Source organism: Antechinus flavipes, chromosome 2 (genome assembly GCF_016432865.1).
Source record: "Antechinus flavipes isolate AdamAnt ecotype Samford, QLD, Australia chromosome 2, AdamAnt_v2, whole genome shotgun sequence".
Classification (NCBI taxonomy): domain Eukaryota; kingdom Metazoa; phylum Chordata; class Mammalia; order Dasyuromorphia; family Dasyuridae; genus Antechinus; species Antechinus flavipes.
The window spans coordinates 36,481,976-36,503,895 of record NC_067399.1 but is presented as its reverse complement, the minus strand read 5'-3'; positions in this window follow the sequence as shown (position 1 = coordinate 36,503,895).

Below are 21,920 nucleotides of genomic sequence, written 5' to 3'. Positions count from 1 at the left end.
TTCAAAGAAGTCTTTCCATATTTTCCTAGGATCATCTGACTCATCATGTCTTATAAGACAGTAACATTCCACCAAAATCTTCTATCATAACTCACTGAGCCATGATTCCGTCATTGGACATATCTTCAATCTTTAGTTCTTTATCACCACAAAGACAGGTACTACTATATTTTAGCTTTTACAGATCTTTTCCTTTTTTCCTTATTACCTTGGTAAATAGATCTAAGAGAAGCACTGCTGGCTCAAAATGTTTACATAGTTTTATAATTTCTTGGGCACATTTCCAGATGGCTGTCCAAAATTCTTGGATCACTTTATTGTTCCTCCAGTAGTAAATCAGGTTCCAATTTCCCCCCACTCCCTGCCCTCCAACACTTGTCATTTCCCTTTCTATCATGTTAGCTACTCTGAAAGAGATTTGCTGATAACTCAAAGTTGTTTTAATTTCTATTTCTCTTAGTCAATAGTGAATTAGAGCATTTTTGTTATGTGACTGTATACTTTTACTGCTTCATTGAAAAAATGCCTGTTCCTATCTTTGACAACTTATCAATTGGGGAATTACTTGTAGTCTTATAACTCTTTACAATTATTAATAGTATTTGGAAGAGCAAAAGCTCAAAAACTTAGATTGAATGTTAGAATACACCTCAATTTACATAGAAGAAGTAGAATTAGATTAATCCTGGGATTTTTCAATAATTCTTTTTATTTTAAACTTAAATACAAAATGATGAAGAAAAAAAGAAAAACCTTGCCATGAACACAGTAATCTATAGAAGATTCAATATAAATCAATAAATTTTCATGACAAGAAAATCTATGTTATATGTACTTTATATTTTTTTCAGAGCAGCCGATGTTTTCTTTGCTTCTTTGTGGATTTTCTTTTGCTCTCTGTTGTGTACTTTGCTGCATTATTTTTTTCTCTCCTTTTTCTTTTCTTTTCTAAAGAAGGCTGCAATTATACACACACGCACACATATACATATAAACATATATATATATATATAGCCATACTCTGCTTATTTCTACCTTTCATCTGTTTCTTAAAGGATGGGTAGCATCTTCCTTCATAGGTCAAAGTCTTTCCATATTTCTAAATGTATCATTTCCTACACCACAGCAGTATCCTAACTCCATCTCATCTGATGTGAGGGATTGGCTGTGAACATTTTCTCCTCAATTTTCTGTAGTTCTCCTATTCTTGACCACATATATTTCATTTATATTACAAATTTTAGTTCAAAATAATTGAAATTATCCTTTTTACACTTCAACAAAGATCTCCTTTATAATATAAGATATGATCTTAGTCTGCTGAATCTACTTCCTTTATATCTTTTATTCCTGGCTTCTTTGAAGTTCTTGACCTTTTGCTCTTCCAAATGAACTGCATTATTATTATTATAATTGTAAAAAAGAAAAATAATTTAATATTATTAATTATTTTAAAATAATTTTATACTATTCCTAGAAGCAACATTGTGAAATTCAAATTTTGAATCTGCTATCCATTTCTATATTATGGTAAATTTGTTCCATTCATATTCTAAGTTACAATTACTTGTATATTTTCCTCTTTCCTGCTTTTTCTTAATACTCTTCTCCTATCTCTCCTCACTCCTCTGTTTTACTTGCTACTACCTTGTCCTCTTATTCCTTAACCTGATCACTGCTCTAAATGTCTCTCCTTTATTCCCCTGACTGCATCCTGTGGCCTTTTGTTTCTTCCTGAATGTAGAAGATATTTACACATATATGTACACATACACACACATATATGCATATATACACAGATATGTATGTGTATATATGTGAATACACAATATGTTTGTATATTATGTGTACACTCCCAGCATATACATATAATATGCATACAGGTAGTTCACTACCTGCTCTCCTCCTTACTAGTTTTATCCTTTTAGGCCTCATTTTATGAGATAATTACTTCTTATTGTTTATGACTTCTATTATCTCTTGCTATACAGGTGTATTTCTTTAAGGATCACCCCATCATCCTTAGCTCAATCCTAGCCTTACTTTCAAGCTACCCAAATAATAATGGCATTCATTAAAGTACTGCAAATATTTTCATATATATGAGGTAAACAATTTAACCTTATTGAGTCTCTTATATTTAGTCTTTAATGTTTATCTTCAAATTTCTTGAAAGTGATAGATCAACTTTTCTCTTAAGTTCTGGGATTTTGGCTACAAAAACCTAAATTTTTTCAGTTCATCAAATGTTAACTTATTTTTTCCATTCACAATTATATGTTACCTTGCTTGGTAAGTTACTCTTGGTTATAACTCCTGTTATTTTGCTCTATGGCATACAGTGTTTCAAGACCTATGGTCCTTCAAGGTAATAGCTGCTAAGTCTTGTGAAATCTTTATTGTACCGCCATGATATTTATTTTTTTTTATGTTGCTTCCAATATTTTCTCCTTAACTTGGGAGCTTTGAAACTTTTTCTTTTTGAAAAGGTAAAAGAGGTCACTCTCTGCCTCATTTCTTACCTAGACTTACTAATTGATTGGGCACTGTTCCAGTCATACTGAAATCTGTTAAAGACCTTTGCTTAAAAAGTCAAGTTCTCTCACTGCATTCAGAGCCATTTCCAGTCATTTTATTCTATATCTTGTCATTAGGCCCAGATGGCTCCAAGAGCCATGAGTAATTGAGAGGCATTGTAAATTTTTGGCTGTAAATAGTTTTCAGGGTTCCACAAAAGCTCTTTGGTTTATTACTGTCAGTGTAAAACTGAATTTCATCTGCCTTCTTACTGAGCCATGAATAAGCTTTGCTTGCACTTTAATTTTGATAAAGGGAAATACTCTTTTGTAGAGACATATGACCTATTCTACTGGAAAATACTTTGGAATTCTTGTTTCTCGTTTAACAAATTCTGCATTTATCCATCATTTATGTCCAATTGATCTTGAGTTTGGGAGAGTTCTGGCTCAGAGGAATAAATGTGGTGCTGTACACAAAATCTCTGAAAATTGTCCATTCCAATTCTGCTACACTATTGTCAACAACGTGTTGACTTTGCTTTCTTTCCCAATTAGCAACAAACTGTTCTCACTAGAGAAGTCCTGCTTGAATCTGATGACTTTTAATCTTGTGATAATAATCTTATTTTGGTGACACCACTTTTTTGCATGTGAATGTTTAACTTGGAGAGGATAAGACTCTGAGAATTACTATAGTAATTGAATTGTTTTGTGTATCTACTCTATTCTACTGATATACTATTCTAATTCTTAGCCAGTACCAAATGGTTTTGATCACCACTCCTTTATAATAGCTTTAGAGTTAGTATGACTAGGCCATCTACCTTTGAATTTATTTTCATTAATTTCCTTGATTTTTTGTCATTCCAGATTAATTTTTTTTTTACCTGTATAATACCTGTATAATAACATCTTTTGGCAGTTTTATTGTTAGGGAACTGAATAAATAGATTAATTTAGGTAGAGTTCTAAAAAAAAAATCAAAAAAGTACTAAAGAACAAAGAAGGCACTTTAGAAGAGAGTACAAAAAATTGTGACAAATAGAAAATTAAGTGATTCAAATTTATCATATAATTTTTTGAAATCAAAGTGTATCAAATGGAGATTCAGAAAATGTACATTTTTAAAGTGTATGTACTATTGGATTATATGGAAATGATCTTTCTTATTTCAAATTTTGAATAGTTTTTTAAAGCACAAATTTTAGGGGCAAAGAGCTTCCATTACTTTGAAATCTTAAAAAAAAATACTGCAAGCTGCTAGAAAAAATCAATTCAAATATAGAAGAGCCAAAATAAGGATTACTCAAGACCTAGCAGTGTCCACATTAAAGGATTGAAAGGTCTGGAATATGATATTCCAAAAGGCTAAGGAACTTGATATGCAACCAAAAATAACTTACCCAGCCAAAATGAGCATCTTTTTCCAGGGAAGAAGATGGACATTCAACGAAATAAGCGAATTTCACCAATTTTTGGTGAAAAAATGAGAACTTACCGAAAACTTTGATCTACAAATATAGAACTCAAAAGAAACCTAAAAAGGGAAAAAGAAATTTTGGGAACTATATTTCTGCTATAGAGATAATAAAGAATACATGGATACCTTGTTCTAGAAACTAGAGGTAGAAAGGAAATTGTACCCGGAAAAGAGTAAAGTGGGGATACTACATCTCATAAAGAGGCAAAGGAAATCTATTATATCTGAGAGAAAGAATGGAGGGGAATGAACATAGTGTGTATATTATTGCCATCAGAATTGGCTTAAAGAGAAAAATTTTAGACATATTCAATTTATAGTGAAACTTCTACCACCTCATTGAAAAGTGGGAGGGGAAAAGTGAAAAGGAAAGGAATAAGCTAAATGGAAGAGAATACAGAAATTGTGACGAAAAGAATAAGATAGGGGGAGGAAATTTAAGGTGGGGATTGGGCTGGGAGAAGCAAGTGGTACTCACAAGTTTAATTTTGGGGAGAGGGCTGAGGGGGAAGGAAAGGAGAAAAGCATAAACAGGAGTTAACAAGATGTCAAGTAATACAGAATTGGTCATTTTAACCATAAATGTGAATGGGGTAAACTCCTCCATAAAGAGGAAGCGGTTAGCAGACTGGATTAAAACCAGAATCTTACAATATGTTGTTTACAGGAAACACAAGTGAAGCAGGGCAATACATACAGAATAAAGGTAAAAGGTTAGAGCAGAATCTACTATGCCTCAGGTGAAGTCAAAAAAGCAGGGGTAGCCATCCTGATCTCAGATCAAGCAAAAGCAAAAATTGAGCTAATTAAAAGAGATAAGGAAGGGCATTATATCTTGCTAAAGGGTAATATAGATAATGAAGCAATATCTATATTAAACATATATGCACCAAGTGGTGTAGGAGCTAAATTCTTAAAAGAGAAATTGAGAGCTGCAAGAAGAAATAGAGAGCAAAACTATAATAGTGGGAGATCTCAACCTTGCACTCTCAGAATTAGATAAATCAAACCACATAATAAATAAGAAAGAAGTCAAAGAAGTAAATAGAATACTAGAAGAGTTAGATATGATAGATCTCTGGAGAAAAGTAAATGGAGACAGAAAGGAGTACACTTTCTTCTCAGCAGTTCATGGAGCCTATACAAAAATTGACCATATATTAGGACATAAAAACCTTAAACTCAAATGCAGTAAGGCAGAAATAGTAAATGCATCTTTTTTAACCATGATGCAATGAAAATTAATTCAACAAAAAGCCAGGGGAAAGTAGACCAAAAAATAATTGGGAACTAAATAATTTCTTTTTTTTTATTTTTTTATTTTTTTATTTTTTTATTTTTTTTTAAATTTTTTATTTAATAATTACATTATATTGACACTCGTTTCTGTTCCGATTTTTTTCCCCCTCCCTCCCTCCACCCCCTCCCCTAGATGGCAAGCAGTCCTTTATATGTTGGATATGTTGCAGTATATCCTAGATACAATATATGTTTGCAGAACCGAACAGTTCTCTTGTTGCGTAGGGAGAATTGGATTCAGAAGGTATAAATAATCCGGGAAGAAAAACAAAAATGCAGATAGTTTACATTCGTTTCCCAGTGTTCTTTCTTTGGGTGTAGCTGCTTTTGTCCGTCATTTATCAATTGAAACTCAGGTCTCTTTGTCAAGGAAATCCACTTCCATCAAAATATGTCCTCATACAATATCGTTGTCGAAGTGTATAATGATCTCCTGGTTCTGCTCATTTCACTTAGCATCAGTTCATGTAAGTCTCGCCAGTCCTCTCTGTATTCATCCTGCTGGTCATTTCTTACAGAACAATAATATTCCATAACATTCATATACCACAATTTACCCAGCCATTCTCCAATTGATGGGCATCCATTCATTTTCCAGTTTCTAGCCACTACAAACAGGGCTGCCACAAACATTTTGGCACATACAGGTCCCTTTCCCTTCTTTAGTATTTCTTTGGGATATAAGCCCAATAGAAACACTGCTGGATCAAAGGGTATGCACAATTTGATAATTTTTTGGGCATAATTCCAGATTGCTCTCCAGAATGGTTGGATTCGTTCACAACTCCACCAACAATGCATTAGTGTCCCAGTTTTCCCGCATCCCCTCCAACATTCATCATTATTTTTTCCTGTCATCTTAGCCAATCTGACAGGTGTGTAGTGGTATCTCAGAGTTGTCTTAATTTGCATTTCTCTGATCAATAATGATTTGGAACACTCTTTCATATGAGTGGTAATAGTTTCAATCTCATCCTCTGAAAATTGTCTGTTCATATCCTTTGACCATTTATCAATTGGAGAATGGCTTGATTTCTTATAAATTTGAGTCAGTTCTCTATATATTTTGGAAATGAGGCCTTTATCAGAACCTTTAACTGTGAAAATGTTTTCCCAGTTTGTTGCTTCCCTTCTAATCTTGTTTGCATTAGTTTTATTTGTACAAAGGCTTTTTAATTTGATGTAATCGAAATTTTCTATTCTGTGATCAGTAATGGTCTCTAGTTCATCTTTGGTCACAAATTTCTTTCTCCTCCACAAGTCTGAGAGATAAACTATTCTATGTTCCTCTAATTTATTTATAATCTCGTTCTTTATGCCTAGGTCATAGACCCATTTTGATCTTATCTTGGTATATGGTGTTAAGTGTGGGTCCATGCCTAATTTCTGCCATACTAATTTCCAATTATCCCAGCAGTTTTTATCAAATAATGAATTCTTTTCCCAGAAGTTAGGGGCTTTGGGTTTGTCAAACACTAGATTGCTATAATTGACTATTCTGTCTTGTGAGCCTAGCCTTTTCCACTGATCCACTAATCTATTTCTTAGCCAATACCAAATGGTTTTGGTGACTGCTGCTTTATAATATAATTTTAGATCAGGTACAGCTAGGCCACCTTCATTTGATTTTTTTTTCATTAATTCCCTTGAGATTCTCAACTTTTTATTGTTCCATATGAATTTTGTTGTTATTTTTTCTAGATCAATAAAATATTTTCTTGGAAGTCTGATTGGTATAGCACTAAATAAATAGATTAGTTTAGGGAGTATTGTCATCTTTATTATGTTCGCTCGGCCGATCCAAGAGCACTTAATATTTTTCCAATTATTTAAGTCTGACTTTATTTGTGTGGAGACTTTTTTATAATTTTGCTCATATAATTCCTGACTTTCCTTTGGTAGATAGATTCCCAAATATTTTATGGTATCAACAGTTATTCTGAATGGAATTTCTCTTTGTATCTCTTGCTGTTGGGTTTTGTTGGTGATGTATAAAAATGCTGAGGATTTATGGGGATTTATTTTGTAGCCAGCTACTTTGCTAAAATTATGAATTATTTCCAATAGCTTTTTGGTAGAATCTCTGGGGTCTCTAGGTATACCATCATATCATCTGCAAAGAGTGATAGTTTGGTTTCCTCATTGCCTACTCTAATTCCTTTTATATCTTTCTCGACTCTTATTGCCGAGGCTAGTGTTTCTAATACGATATTAAATAATAATGGTGATAGTGGGCAACCTTGCTTCACTCCAGATCTTACTGGGAAAGGTTCCAGTTTTTCCCCATTGCATATGATGCTTACTGATGGTTTTAAATATATGCTCCTGACTATTTTAAGGAAAAGTCCATTTATTCCTATGCTCTCAAGTGTTTTTATTAGGAATGGATGTTGGATTTTATCAAATGCTTTTTCTGCATCTATTGAGATGATCATGTCGTTTTTGTTTGTTTGGTTATTGATATAGTCAATTATGCTAATAGTTTTCCTAATATTGAACCAGCCCTGCATTCCTGGTATAAATCCTACTTGGTCATAGTGTATTATTCTGGTGACAATTTTCTGTAATCTTTTTGCTAATATTTTATTTAAGATTTTAGCATCAATATTCATTAGGGAGATTGGTCTATAATTTTCTTTCTCTGTTTTCAGCCTACCTGGTTTAGGTATCAGTACCATATCTGTGTCATAAAAGGAGTTTGGTAGGACTCCTTCAATCCCTATTTTTTCAAATAGTTTATATAACATTGGAGTTAATTGTTCTTTAAATGTTTGGTAGAATTCACATGTAAATCCATCTGGTCCTGGGGATTTTTTCTTAGGGAGTTGATTGATAGTTTGTTCTATTTCTTTTTCTGAGATGGGACTGTTTAGGATATTTACTTCTTCCTCTGTTAGTTTGGGCAAGCTGTATTTTTGGAGGTATTTTTCTATTTCATTTAAGTTGTCGAATTTATTGGCATAAAGTTGGGCAAAGTAACTCCTAATTATTGCTCTAATTTCCTCTTCGTTAGTGGTGAGTTCTCCCTTTTCATTTTTAAGACTAACAATTTGATTTTCCTCTTTCCTTTTTTTAATCAGATTTACTAAGGGTTTGTCTATTTTGTTGGTTTTTTCATAGAACCAACTCTTAGTTTTATTAATCAATTGAATAGTTTTTTTTACTTTCAATTTTATTGATCTCACCTTTTACTTTTAGAATTTCAAGTTTAGTGTTTGACTGGGGGTTTTTAATTTGTTCCTTTTCTAGCATTTTTAATTGCAAACCCAATTCATTGACCTTCTCTTTCTCTATTTTATACAAATAGGCCTCTAGATATGAAATTTCCCCTTATTACTGCTTTGGCTGCATCCCATACATTTTGGTATGATGTCTCATTATTATCGTTTTCTTGGGTGAAGTTATTAATTATGTCTATGATTTGCTGTTTTACCCAATCATTCTTTAGTATGAGATTATTTAGTTTCCAATTATTTTTTGGTCTACTTCCCCTGCTTTTTTGTTGAATGTAATTTTCATTGCATCGTGGTCTGAAAAGGATGCATTTACTATTTCTGCCTTACTACATTTGAGTTTGAGGTTTTTATGTCCTAATATATGATCAATTTTTGTATAGGTTCCATGAACTGCTGAAAAGAAAGTGTATTCCTTTCTGTCTCCATTACATTTTCTCCAGAGATCTATCATATCTAGCTTTTCTAGTATTCTGTTTACCTCTTTGACTTCTTTCTTATTTATTTTCTGGTTTGATTTATCTAATTCTGAGAGTGCAAGGTTAAGATCTCCCACTATTATAGTTTTACTGTCTATTTCTTCTTGCAGCTCTCTTAGTTTCTCTTTTAAGAATTTAGATGCTACCCCACTTGGTGCATATATGTTTAATATAGATAGTGCTTCATTATCCATGCTACCCTTTAGCAAGATATAGTGTCCTTCCTTATCTCTTTTAATTAGGTCAATTTTTGCTTTAGCTTGATCTGAGATCAGGATGGCTACCCCTGCTTTTTTGACTTCACCTGAAGCATAGTAGATTTTGCTCCAACCTTTTACCTTTAACCTGCATGTATCTCCCCGCTTCAGGTGTGTTTCCTGTAAACAACATATTGTAGGATTCTGGCTTTTAATCCATTCTGCTAACCGCTTCCTCTTTATGGGGGAGTTTAACCCCGTTCACGTTTATGGTTAGAATGACCAATTCTGTATTACTTGCCATCTTGTTAACCCCGTTTATGCTTTCCTCCCTTCTTTCCCCTTTCCCCCCCCTTCCAAGTATTAAGCTTGTGAGCACCCCTTGCTTCTCACAGCCCTCCCTTTTTAGTGTCCCTCCCCCGCCTTAGAGTTCCTCCCCCTATCTTACCCCTTTCCCTCCCAGTTCCCGTATTCCCTTCCGCTTAGCTTATTCCTTCCCTTTCCACTTTTCCCTTCTCACTTTTCAATGAGATGGGAGAAGTTTCACCATAGATTGAATATGTCTTAAGATTTTTCACTTAAAGCCAATTCTGAAGGCAGTAAGATACCCACTATATTCATCCCCCTCCATTCTTTCTCTCAGATATAATAGGTTTCCTATGCCTCTTCATGAGATGTACTACCCCCACTTTACCCTTTTTCTGGTACAATGTCCTTTCCACATCAATTTCTAGAACAAGGTATACATGTATTCTTTATACATCTATATAGTCAAAATATAGTTCCCAAGATTAATCTTTACCTTTTTAGATTTCTCTTGAGTTCTATATTTGTAGATCAAACTTTTTGTTAAGTTCTGGTTTTTTCATCAGAAATAGATGAAATTCGCTTACTTCGTTGAATGTCCATCTTCTTCCCTGGAAAAAGATGCTCATTCTCGCTGGGTAAGTTATTTTTGGTTGCAAAGCAAGTATCTTAGCCTTTCAGAATATCATATTCCAGGCCCTTCGATCTTTTAATGTGGATGCTGCCAGATCCTGGGTGATCCTTATTGTGGCTCCTTGATACTTGAATTGGGTTTTTCTAGCCGCTTGCAATATTTTTTCTTTCACCTGAGGGTTCTGGCATTTGGCCACTATATTCCTTGGTGTTTTGATTTTAGGATCCCTTTAAATGGGTGATCGATGAATCCTTTCAATGTTTATTTTTTCCTCTGTTCCTATGACTTCTGGGCAGTTCTCTTTGATAATTTCCTGGAAGACAGTATCCAGGCTCTTTTTTTTATCATGTTTTTCTGGGAGTCCAATGATTCTCAGATTGTCTCTCCTGGATCTGTTTTCCAGGTCTGTTGTCTTCCCCAGAAGGTATTTCACATTTTTCTCCATTGTTTGATTTTTTTGGATTTGCTTGACTGATTCTTCTTGTCTCCTCGAGTCGTTCAATTCCACTTGTTCAATTCTGATTTTCAGTGAAGTATTCTCTTCACTCACTTTTTTAGAATCTTTTTCTAATTGTCCAATTGAGTTCTTTTGTTCTGTGGAATTTTTTTCCATTTCGCCAATTTTGTTTTTTAGAGAGCTGTTTTCTGTTTCCAGTTCACTAATCCTATTTTTCAAGGATTTTACTTCTTTATCCACTCTCTCTTTAACTTTCTCCAGGCTCTTTTGCCAAGCCTCCCTCTCCTTTTCCCAAGCCTCCCTCTCCTTTTGCCAAGCCTCACTCTGCTTTCCCATTTTTCTTCTAGCTCCCTTGTGAGAGCCTTTTTAATCACTTCTATGAGGTTCATCTGTGCTGAGGAACAGACGATCTCCTCCTTTGGGGAATCACCTGGGGACTGCCTGTTTTTAGTCTCCTCAGGATTTAGAGTCTGCTCTTTATCTGTATAGAAGCTGTCAAGGGTTAAAGTCCTCTTCAGCTTCTTGCTCATTCTGTCTATTAATCAGAGACAAACTACCAAAGAAAAACAGAAAAAACTGGAGTCTTTCTTTGGGGGGGGGCTGGGTGTGTTATCGAGCTTCCTCTACAGACTGCAGGTGGCAGCAGTGAGGCACTAGCAGGACTGTGCTGCGCCTGCGCTCTGAGATCCCAGAGCGTGCTGAGTCACTGAGGGGGGAAGGGGGGGGGCAGGTCCTGAGAGACTCCAGCTGTTTGCGGTTGTATTCTTCAGCCCCGGTGTTTTTAGCTTCTCTGCTGGGCTGTTGACTTGCTGCAGGTTCCAAACCTGTAGCGAAGCTCTCCCCGCAGAGATGGCTACGATCACTCCCCACCCCCTCTCAGCTCTGCTCCCGTGCTCTCACTGCCGCTGCCCGCCGCCTGCGCCCGATCTAAAACCACCCCAGCCCTCCAGTAAAGACAGACCTTTCTTGGTGGATCTCAAGGATGGCTTCTCTTGGTAACTATTTGTGGGTTTTTTTCAGTCAAGCATTGATTCAGAGGCTTGTAATGAAGTGGATAGTGAGAGAAAGCGCGGAGCTTATGCAACTGTGAGCCTCCTCTCCGCCATCTTAACCGGAAGTCCCTATAAGAGTTTTTCTAAGGATTTGGAAGGGCGTGTTTGGTCAGGTATGGAATAGAGAAAATTACTTTTGGGGTGTGAACTAATTACTTAAATTGTGTCACTCTTTGTAAGTAACTGGAAAGAAAATCAGGAAATTGTCAAAATCACAGCATCTTCCTCTGACACATGGAAACCTCTCCCAAGAAGCAAGCCAGATAAGTGTAAGGGTATGCACAGTTTGATAACTTTTTGAGCATAATTCCAGACTGCTCTCCAGAATGGTTGGATTCGTCACAACTCCACCAACAATGCATTAGTGTCCCAGTTTTCCCGCATCCCCTCCAACATTCGTCATTATTTTTTCTTGTCATCTTAGCCAATCTGACAGGTGTGTAGTGGTATCTCAGAGTTGTCTTAATTTGCATTTCTCTGATCAATAATGATTTGGAACACTCTTTCATATGAGTGGTAATAGTTTCAATTTCATCCTCTGAAAATTGTCTGTTCATATCCTTTGACCATTTATCAATTGGAGAATGGCTTGATTTCTCATAAATTAGAGTCAATTCTCTATATATTTTGGAAACGAGGCCTTTATCAGAACTTTTAACTGGGAAGATGTTTTCCCAATTTGTTCCTTTTCTAGCATTTTTAATTGCAAACCCAATTCATTGACCTTCTCTTTCTCTATTTTATACAAATAGGCTCTAGAGATATGAAATTTCCCCTTATTACTGCTTTGGCTGCATCCCATACATTTTGGTATGATGTCTCATTATTATCGTTTTCTTGGGTGAAGTTATTAATTATGTCTATGATTTGCTGTTTTACCCAATCATTCTTTAGTATGAGATTATTTAGTTTCCAATTATTTTTTGGTCTACTTCCCCCTGCTTTTTTGTTGAATGTAATTTTCATTGCATCGTGGTCTGAAAAGGATGCATTTACTATTTCTGCCTTACTACATTTGAGTTTGAGGTTTTTATGTCCTAATATATGATCAATTTTTGTATAGGTTCCATGAACTGCTGAAAAGAAAGTGTATTCCTTTCTGTCTCCATTACATTTTCTCCAGAGATCTATCATATCTAGCTTTTCTAGTATTCTGTTTACCTCTTTGACTTCTTTCTTATTTATTTTCTGGTTTGATTTATCTAATTCTGAGAGTGCAAGGTTAAGATCTCCCACTATTATAGTTTTACTGTCTATTTCTTCTTGCAGCTCTCTTAGTTTCTCTTTTAAGAATTTAGATGCTACCCCACTTGGTGCATATATGTTTAATATAGATAGTGCTTCATTATCCATGCTACCCTTTAGCAAGATATAGTGTCCTTCCTTATCTCTTTTAATTAGGTCAATTTTTGCTTTAGCTTGATCTGAGATCAGGATGGCTACCCCTGCTTTTTTGACTTCACCTGAAGCATAGTAGATTTTGCTCCAACCTTTTACCTTTAACCTGCATGTATCTCCCCGCTTCAGGTGTGTTTCCTGTAAACAACATATTGTAGGATTCTGGCTTTTAATCCATTCTGCTAACCGCTTCCTCTTTATGGGGGGGTTTACCCCGTTCACGTTTATGGTTAGAATGACCAATTCTGTATTACTTGCCATCTTGTTAACCCCGGTTTATGCTTTCCTCCCTTCTTTCCCCTTTCCCCCCCTTCCAAGTATTAAGCTTGTGAGCACCCCTTGCTTCTCACAGCCCTCCCTTTTTAGTGTCCCTCCCCCGCCTTAGAGTTCCTCCCCCTATCTTACCCCTTTCCCTCCCAGTTCCCGTATTCCCTTCCGCTTAGCTTATTCCTTCCCTTTCCACTTTTCCCTTCTCACTTTTCAATGAGATGGGAGAAGTTTCACCATAGATTGAATATGTCTTAAGATTTTTCACTTAAAGCCAATTCTGAAGGCAGTAAGATACCCACTATATTCATCCCCTCCATTCTTTCTCTCAGATATAATAGGTTTCCTATGCCTCTTCATGAGATGTACTACCCCCACTTTACCCTTTTTCTGGTACAATGTCCTTTCCACATCAATTTCTAGAACAAGGTATACATGTATTCTTTATACATCTATATAGTCAAAATATAGTTCCCAAGATTAATCTTTACCTTTTTAGATTTCTCTTGAGTTCTATATTTGTAGATCAAACTTTTTGTTAAGTTCTGGTTTTTTCATCAGAAATAGATGAAATTCGCTTACTTCGTTGAATGTCCATCTTCTTCCCTGGAAAAAGATGCTCATTCTCGCTGGGTAAGTTATTTTTGGTTGCAAAGCAAGTATCTTAGCCTTTCAGAATATCATATTCCAGGCCCTTCGATCTTTTAATGTGGATGCTGCCAGATCCTGGGTGATCCTTATTGTGGCTCCTTGATACTTGAATTGGGTTTTTCTAGCCGCTTGCAATATTTTTTCTTTCACCTGAGGGTTCTGGCATTTGGCCACTATATTCCTTGGTGTTTTGATTTTAGGATCCCTTTAAATGGGTGATCGATGAATCCTTTCAATGTTTATTTTTTCCTCTGTTCCTATGACTTCTGGGCAGTTCTCTTTGATAATTTCCTGGAAGACAGTATCCAGGCTCTTTTTTTATCATGTTTTTCTGGGAGTCCAATGATTCTCAGATTGTCTCTCCTGGATCTGTTTTCCAGGTCTGTTGTCTTCCCCAGAAGGTATTTCACATTTTTCTCCATTGTTTGATTTTTTTGGATTTGCTTGACTGATTCTTCTTGTCTCCTCGAGTCGTTCAATTCCACTTGTTCAATTCTGATTTTCAGTGAAGTATTCTCTTCACTCACTTTTTTAGAATCTTTTTCTAATTGTCCAATTGAGTTCTTTTGTTCTGTGGAATTTTTTTTCCATTTCGCCAATTTTGTTTTTTAGAGAGCTGTTTTCTGTTTCCAGTTCACTAATCCTATTTTTCAAGGATTTTACTTCTTTATCCACTCTCTCTTTAACTTTCTCCAGGCTCTTTTGCCAAGCCTCCCTCTCCTTTTCCCAAGCCTCCCTCTCCTTTTGCCAAGCCTCACTCTGCTTTCCCATTTTTCTTCTAGCTCCCTTGTGAGAGCCTTTTTAATCACTTCTATGAGGTTCATCTGTGCTGAGGAACAGACGATCTCCTCCTTTGGGGAATCACCTGGGGACTGCCTGTTTTTAGTCTCCTCAGGATTTAGAGTCTGCTCTTTATCTGTATAGAAGCTGTCAAGGGTTAAAGTCCTCTTCAGCTTCTTGCTCATTCTGTCTATTAATCAGAGACAAACTACCAAAGAAAAACAGAAAAAACTGGAGTCTTTCTTTGGGGGGGGGGCTGGGTGTGTTATCGAGCTTCCTCTACAGACTGCAGGTGGCAGCAGTGAGGCACTAGCAGGACTGTGCTGCGCCTGCGCTCTGAGATCCCAGAGCGTGCTGAGTCACTGAGGGGGGGGAAGGGGGGGGGCAGGTCCTGAGAGACTCCAGCTGTTTGCGGTTGTATTCTTCAGCCCCGGTGTTTTTAGCTTCTCTGCTGGGCTGTTGACTTGCTGCAGGTTCCAAACCTGTAGCGAAGCTCTCCCCGCAGAGATGGCTACGATCACTCCCCACCCCCTCTCAGCTCTGCTCCCGTGCTCTCACTGCCGCTGCCCGCCGCCTGCGCCCGATCTAAAACCACCCCAGCCCTCCAGTAAAGACAGACCTTTCTTGGTGGATCTCAAGGATGGCTTCTCTTGGTAACTATTTGTGGTTTTTTTCAGTCAAGCATTGATTCAGAGGCTTGTAATGAAGTGGATAGTGAGAGAAAGCGCGGAGCTTATGCAACTGTGAGCCTCCTCTCCGCCATCTTAACCGGAAGTCCCTATAAGAGTTTTTCTAAGGATTTGGAGAGGGCGTGTTTGGTCAGGTATGGAATAGAGAAAATTACTTTTGGGGTGTGAACTAATTACTTAAATTGTGTCACTCCTTTGTAAGTAACTGGAAAGAAAATCAGGAAATTGTCAAAATCACAGCATCTTCCTCTGACACATGGAAACCTCTCCCAAGAAGCAAGCCAGATAAGTGTAAGGGTATGCACAGTTTGATAACTTTTTGAGCATAATTCCAGACTGCTCTCCAGAATGGTTGGATTCGTCACAACTCCACCAACAATGCATTAGTGTCCCAGTTTTCCCGCATCCCCTCCAACATTCGTCATTATTTTTTCTTGTCATCTTAGCCAATCTGACAGGTGTGTAGTGGTATCTCAGAGTTGTCTTAATTTGCATTTCTCTGATCAATAATGATCTCCCCTCTTGGCTGGTGCACAAAAACAGAAGCCGAGCACCTTCTCAACTCCACTCCACCTCTAAGCCATAAAATTTCATAGGATATCAGCACCTGAAACACTAGGTCCCTCCCACTTTGTCCTAAACATTACTTTTTAGCTCTGTTTTTTTTTTTTTTTTTGCCAACTTCTTTTGGAACCTAGCCTCCTTATTTGGCAAATGCAATTATACTAAACTTTTGTCCTTTGGTCCCCTTGAACCCCAAGATGACTGTCCCCAAAACCTATTAATTTCCCCTTTTGCAATATCTCGCCCACGGATATCCATCTCCTCTCCCCTGTCACCATCACGATGGCCAAGCTGCTGAAGAAGCTGCCTGCGCATCCTTTCCCCACCCTAATCCATCCTCCATTCAGCTAACACTGTGAGTATTTTCAGAAACTCAGGTCTGACTGTGTCATTCTTCCTACCCAATGAATTCCAGGGGATCCCTGTGACCTATCACTTGTTACTGGGGCAGGGTCATGGCTGTGCTCAGCTGCTGTCCCCCATTGCTCCTTCCCAAGACCATGTCCTGTCTCTGCCCCTCCCCTTGCACATGGCCCATCTCTCTCACAGACTATGAGCGTTACTGTCCCAGAGCCAGACCCTGATCCCTGGCTCCCATCCTTATGTCCTCCATAGCCTCCGGGTAGTATTTTCTCTCCTGCTCCAAGATAATACCTATCGCACAGCTGGATATTTGCAAGAACAGAGGCTGAATTATAGATGAGACATGTGCCCCCAGAAAAGAGAATTTCCATTATTTGAAACCTTCCACTTGTCAACCATATCTGCCTTGTGATGGCCAGGTAGTGCAGTGGGTAACGTGCTGGACCTGGAAGCAGAAGGTCTGAGTTCAAATGCATCCTCCAACACTTATTAGCTCTGAGCCTGGCCTAGTCACATGTCCTCTATCTATTTCAGCTTCCTCAGTTCTAATTTGGGCATAAAAATAGCATCTAACTCTCAGTGCAGCTGTGTGGATGAAAGGTTAATATTTTTAAAACACTTTCCAAACTTTAAAGCACCATATAAATCCATTTATACAGCCACAAAGCAACAAACTCCACATAAGGAATATTTTATTTATTTTTCCACTGATGAATTCTTTTACTTTTTAATAAGAAGTCCCTTCTAAAGCCACACTGGCTCTCAGGTAGATGACTATTTTCCAGGTGAAGGACCAGCCTATTATGGAGGACTCTGGCAAGAATCTTGTCAACAACAACTAAGAGAGGGCCCCCCTCAATTTTAAAGAAATAGATAAATACATTTAAAAAAGAAAAGACTTAGGAGGAGCTGGACATGATAAGCACTAAATAAAGTCACACAAAGAAGATATTGATCATTTTGTCCTAGACTAAAAATTATTCATTACTGATGTAAGACGCATGCCTGCATCATTTTTTTGGATCGTCAGAATATTGCTTAGTTTAAACAAAGATGAGAGGAGGGAAACACATGCATTTCCAGTTGAGGAGATGTCCATCAATTGGGGAATGGTCTAAAAATTGTGGAAGATAACAACAACAAAGAGAAGCGAATGTATATTTTGTGATCCACATTCTGTTCCACAGTTGTCTCTCTGGGTGGAGATGGTTCTCTTTGTCACAAGATATTGTAACTGACAGCAGTCCATCCCATTGTTTGAAAGCCACAGGACTTTCATCATCAGAATTGATCGTCATGTAATATTGATGCTGCGGTGTACAATGATCTCCTGGTTCCTGTTCATTTCACGTAGCATCAGTTCATGTAAGTCTCTCCAGGCCTCTCTAAAATCATCTGATCATTTCTTCTTTTCATTTCTTTCTTTCTTTTTTTTATGTTGAGGCAATTGAGGATATATACTTTTTAGAGTCACACATTTAGGAAGTGTAAGTGTTTGAGACCAGAATTGAACTCAGGTCCTCCTGACTCAGGGCTGGTGCTCTATCCAGTGTGCCACCTAGCTGCCCCTGATCATTTCTTAAGGAAAAATAATATTCTGTGACATTTATATACCATAACTCATTCAGCCATTCTCCAACTGATGGACACCCATTCAGGTTCCAGTGAATTGCCCCTACAAAAAAGGGTAGTCCACAAACATTTTGAACATGTGGGTCCTTTATTTCCTTAAATATCTCTTTGGATATAGAACCAATAGAAAAACTGCTGGATAAAAGGTATGCACAGATTTTAACTTTTTGAGCATAGTTTTCAAATTGTTCTCAAATCTAGGAGTATGAAAGGGAATTCAGCACTTCATGTAAAATATATTATTTTTGTTTTTCTTTAGAATGTGTGGAAATCATTTTTCGTATGTTCAAGTTTAGATTTCTTTTTTAAAGTACAGCTTCCCTAGTAAGACAGAAAGGAGATAATGTGGAATGTTTGAGAGGATGTGGGAAAACAGGGACACTGATACATTGTTGGTGGAATTGTGAACACATCCAAGCCATTCAGGAGAGCATTTGGACTATGCCCAAAGTTAACAAACTGTGTCATACCCTTTGATCCAGCAGAGTTTCTGATTCTGGGCTTATACCCCAAAGAGAATACTAAAGAAAGGAAAGGGACCTGTATGTGCCAAAAGGTTGTGGCAGCCCTGTTTGTAGTGGCCAGAAGCTGGAAAATGAATGGATGCCCATCCATTGGAGAATGGTTGAGTAAATTGTGGTATATGAAAGTTATGGAATATCCCTTCCTACTGTAAGAATGACCCTTCAGGACAATACAGGAGGACTGGCGAGACTTCATGAACTGATTCTGATGAAATGAGCTTAACTAGGAGATCATTATATATCCAACAACGATACTGTTTAAAGATGTATTCTGATGGAAGTGGATCTCTTCGACAAAGAGAGCTAATTCAGTTTCAATTGATCAAGGATGGACAGAAGCAGCTACACTCAAAGAAAGAACAACTGGGAAATGAATATAACTTGCTTGCATTTCTGTTTTTCTTCCCGGTTATTTCTACCTTCTGATTCCAATTCTTCCCTGTGCAACAAGAGAAGTGGTTCGGTTCTGCACACATATAATGTATCTAGGATATACTGACACAATTCAACATGTAAAGGACTTCTTGCCATCTGGGGGAGGGGTGGAGGGGAGGAGGGGAAAATATCGGAACAGAAGTGAGGCAATTTATAATGCTGTAAAAATTTTACCCTGGCATGGATTCTATCAATAAAAAATTATTTTAAAAAAGGCAGAAAGGAAAATGACATATATTGGAGGGAATATTGGAAAAATGAGACTGTAAGGCATTGTTGGTGGAATTGTGAAATGAGTCCACCAGTGTGTAGATAAATTTGGAACTATGCCCAAAGGGGTATAAAACCATGCATACAACAATAACACTACAGGCATGTATCACAAAAGAGATAATTAAAAACAAAAGAGAAGAAAAAGATCTACATGAAGAAATGTAGATTTGTATAAATACAAATATTTATGGTACCTTCCCCCCCCCCCCCCCCCCCCCCCCCCCCCCCAAAAAACCATTAACTGGAGAATGGCTGAATAAATTGTGTATGTGATTAAGACAGAGTTCTTTGGGGCTATGAGAAATGATGAGCAGGATCCTCATAGAAAAACCTAGAAATGCAAAGTGACATTTACTATGTACAAAGTAACAGGAGTAATATAAGATTATCCACTGGAATGACTTTGTTATTCTTAACAATACAATGACCCATGATGAAAATGATATCCATACTTAGAAAGAATTTACTGTGTCTGAATACAGATTAAAACAAACTTTTTGAAATTTTTTTTTTTCTTCAGTTTTTAAGAGGATGGGATATATGTATTCTTTAACAACATGACTTTTATGGAAATGTTTTGCATTAACTTCATATGTGCCCTTGTAATAAGAGGGATGGTGGTGAAGAGGGAGGAAGGGAGAGAATTGGAACTCAAAGTTTTAAAAACAAATGTGAAAAAAATTGTTTTGCATGCAACGAGAAGGGAATGAAATATTAAATTGACATGTACATATACAAAAGAGATAGCCCTATTTATATGCAGAGATTTTCCATTACTTTGAACCAGACCTCACATGATATGTATAAATGTCACTCAGGTGCTGTTGAAATCATGAACACTTGTATCCTTAAATCACATTTCTCTTTCAAATGCTTTATAGAGGTATTTTGACATTCTCATTTGGTTTTTTCATTTATACAATGTCTATGTGTGGAGTTGGGTAGTAGGGTTTTTTTTCAAAAGGTGGCATTATAATTACTTATAAATTCTATTACATGGTAATTTTGCTTATTCTGAGTTTTAAAAATATTTCTATATTTATGTTTTGCTAAATTTTTTATATTAATTCAAAAGCAAATCCCATCCAATTCTTCTAAGACTCCTCTGAAAACAAATACTAAAGAAAAATTGTGGGCAGTTATAAATTTTTTTCAATGAAGACATAGCTATATCCGTAAATTCCATATTATGAGTAATATATTCTGACTTAAATTTATTTATATCTTTTCTTTTTAAATTTGTTTACACATGTATCTCTGGGTAGTCCTATAATCAAAGGAGTATGACAAATACTAAAAAAAAAAACAAAAAAAACAGGAGCTATAGTTCAATAAAAATCAACAAGTAAATTAGCACAATATAACACAAAAGAGTAAGAGTCAATTTCTCACCTCCTCTCCCAAGTTAGAATCATTGCAATAATGAAGCCTTCAGCTTTGTTGGGATGTTTTTTGTTTTCATTTACATCATTGCAGCGCTTATTTTTCATATTTTCCTAGTGATGCTTAGAGAGTCAAAGAAGAGACATATGACAGAGAAGAACAAATGGAAACAAAGAATTCTTAAGAAAGGGAAGAATTGAGTATCTTATCCAAAATGTGAGCTCACAAATGTGGCAGGTGACAAGAGAAAAGGAAAATTGTTGAATGATTCCAATGCTGTACCGTGACTGATGATGTCTAGAAAAATAGAGAAGTGCCCCAGTGGTTTGGGTGGAGCCCTCCCAGAGAACTTAGGAAGGATGTGACTAAAGGGGTCTCACTGCATGGACATGAACGGCTGAAATGGAAGGCCCAGACTGCAGCGAGTGTCTGACAGACTGTGACACTTTCTTGGTGTTCGGTTTTAGTGAAACCACAAAGAAACAGAGTCCAACAAACTGAATCTGCGGAGTAGTCGTGCCTGACGTGTGTCTCTCCTTTGTAACCATCCGTAGGAGGCTGGTAACACCCTTCTAGCTTCCCAGCTGTTCTAGCTTTGTCCTGTTCAGAGCTCCCTGGAATCCTGCTTTCCCTCCTGGCTGCCCCGTGGGAGAATGGCCTGAGACAGGCTGTGTCCAGGCAGAGGAGGCAGCCAGGATGAGGAAAGAGCCAGAGGCCCAAGAGATAGGAAGTTTGTCTGAAGGAGCCAGGGGAGGCTGAGCTTGGGGAAGGCCCAACATGGGACATGGAATAACTGCCTGCAGGTATCCAAAGGGCTATGACAAGAATGGGGGTGGGACTTGTTCTGCCCAGCACCAAAGCCCAGAAATGTGAATAAAGGGGGTAGGTGCAGAGAGGCAGAGTTTGGACGTAAGTACAGACCCTTTGGCAATGAGAACTGTCTAGAAGAGTAATTGATGACCCAGTATTGGAGGGAGTAATGATGATGATGATGGTAATAATAATAAGTAACATTCCTAAAGTGCTTACTTCGAGGCACACTGCTAAGTGCTGGAGATTTATTATCTCACTTGATCCTCACAACCACCCCAGGAAGTAGATGCTATTAAGATTCCCATTTTACAGATAACAAAATTGAAACAAAGCGAAGTGACTTGCCCAGCATCACACAGCTAGAAAGTGTCTGAGACTGGCTTTGAATTCAGGTCTTACTGACAGTACCACTCTGTCTATTGCCCCACGTAACTCCCTTGGTATCTTGTCCCCCTGAACTGGAAGTCTTCGAACAAAGGCTATAAGAACATG